The sequence below is a fragment of the Echinops telfairi genome, unplaced genomic scaffold (assembly GCF_000313985.2).
Source record: "Echinops telfairi isolate 266 unplaced genomic scaffold, ASM31398v2 ScPeMD7_7469;HRSCAF=8507_0, whole genome shotgun sequence".
Taxonomy (NCBI): Eukaryota; Metazoa; Chordata; class Mammalia; order Afrosoricida; family Tenrecidae; genus Echinops; species Echinops telfairi.
Genome location: NW_022111372.1, coordinates 51,504,806 through 51,507,297, shown reverse-complemented (window position 1 = coordinate 51,507,297; position 2,492 = coordinate 51,504,806).

The window sequence follows — 2,492 nt, the reverse complement described above, 5'->3', positions numbered from 1 at the left end:
GATAGGGGGAATAAGAAGGAATTGATCACAAGGATCAATCTAGAACCCCCTCCCACGGGGACAAATAATGGAAAAGTGGGTGAGGGGTGACAGAGGACAATCTAAGATATGAAAATAAGCTATAACTTATCAAGAGTTTGTGCAGGAGGGCTGGTGAGGGAAGAAATGGGGAGCTGATATCAGGGACTCAAGTGGGAAGAAAATGATTTGAAAATGATGATGGTGGCATATATGCAAATGTGTTGACACACTGCATGGATGTATGGATTGTGATAAGAGATGTAAGAGCCCCCAATAACAGTAAAAAAAAGCTGTAAGAGCCCCCAATAAAAGGATCATTTTTTAAAAATGTGTATTGCAAGAAGTATGGCCAGAATGCGCCTTACAAAGGTCATCAGCAAAGAATTGTCCCTGGAGAAGGGCATCATGCTTGGTAGCGGGTCGGCGGAAAAGGAGGAAGACCCTTAGTGAGATGGATTGACACGGTGGCGACAACAATGGGATGAGGCATAGCCCTTGTGAGGCTGGCAGCGCTGGGCCATGGTCCGTTCTGCTGTATGTCCACTTAGCTGAGTAGGAACCCACTCCGTGACCTAACAACAACGAAACCCCTCTATCTTAGGAGGGCCTACTGAGCCTTCCAAACCCAGCTCCCCCCCATCTCCAAGTAGCCCCCCACCCCCCCACCATGTCCCCACAGCGAGGATGCTGACTGAGTACATACGACAGGCCAAGACTTGTGCGACTGCATCTAACCTGCGCAAGCCCTTAGGGAAGGACTAGTTTGCAAATAAGAGATCAGAATCGCAAAGAGCTTGACTTGCTCAAGGTCCCATCCGGCACTGGTGCTTCACTTTGCTCTAACCCCCATAGGACTGTGAAGCCTCAGGATGGAGGGGTGGGATCATGGTCATCTTCACCTCAGTCTGCACAGCCCAGTGCCCTGACTCCCCAGAGAACCTCACAAATACCTGCTCTCCAACCCACAGCTCTGCCCCGCAGAGTCTCCCCAGGATAAATCAGGGAGGCTAAACTCTAATCCTCTCAAGGGCCCACTGGAAATTGGGGGAGGCAGCTGGCGGGAGCAGTTCATAGTAAACCCTGCTCTGAAAATTTCTCTGTACCCATTTGGAAATGTCTGTTAGACATGTCATTAAGTGATCAAAGCGGAGGCAGAACTTATTATAAATGAAAGGGGGTTGACGGAACCCCTATTCTTACATGTTTGTGTTTGCATTTTTTTTAAAAATTGGGAGGGGACACACACAAAAAAGAATCAAAGAGTTGGTGGGGGGGAGTGTGATCAGAGTGGATGGCAGCAGGTATGGGAGGTGGACTTCTCATTCTGCAGTGTTTTTGTATTGTTTTGATTAGAACCCAACGAGTGTATTGTCTACTTAAAAGAAACACAAATCTACAAATAACCAAAAAGAGAAGCCTCACTCATCTCCAGGTGATTTTTGTCACGCACAGAGAGGGCCAGTTGCGGCTGGATTTTGCAACGATTCAGAGAAAGCAGAACACAGGAGTTTCCAGTAAAACTCCAAAGAAGGCAGCTGCATCGCCCCCTCTAGCCCCCAGCCCAGAGCAGCTGGTGGATTCGAACCACTGACTTTTTTGTTAGCAGCCTGCTGCTAACAGGGCTCCTCCTTGCCCCACCCAGCGAGTGCTGAGACAAACCCAGTGGCAGAGGGAATGGGTGGGAGACAAATCAGAGGTCGAGCCAATGGTGAGCTTCCCACCTGCCTGGACGCTCCCTGGGAGTGCGTGGCAAACGTCCGCTCCCTGGAGCTGACTTGTCAAAAGGTCCCCCTGCCAAGAGGTCATGCGGGAAGCCGTTTTCATAACGCATGGGCCAAAAGATGGTGACTGTCTGGTGGCCCCTCAAGAGATCAACAGGAGGAAACGGCTTTCTGACCGGCAAGCCCGGTCCCGAGCAAGTCAGGGATGTGAGCCCAGTCCACTGCTGCCCCTGACCCTTTGTGCACAGAAACCTGTGTTTCCAAAGCAACCACGCTCCCTCAACTGGCCCCTCGCACTTGCCGAGGACAAGTGCGACTGGAAATATTCTCGCGGCTAATAGATTGGGAACATGCAGGGCAGCGGGCCTGGGGCCAGGCACTTCTCACCCATGCCCGGGCCTAGCGCTCATAGGGAGACTCCCATCTGCTCCTCACAGGTGCATGCTGATGGGCTACTAAGGCTCACTGACAATGGGAAACTCACCCCAAGTTCACACAAACATTTTATCCAAGTCTGTCTAGCTTCTACATCACCCCACCACCCACCCTCAATAAAGGAAGAAATAGATCCCATTTACCTAGTGGCTCCCAGGGCAGGGATGGGGGTAAATTCAGCTTGTCTCCAGGCAACCACCCTGATGTTTCCAGGTAGACTGGGAACCTGCCCCTGAGTTTAACAGGCCTCACCTCGGTGCCATCCTGGACCTGGAGTGGAAGAGGGAGGAAGTAGAGCTCGGGTTTGTACCAGCG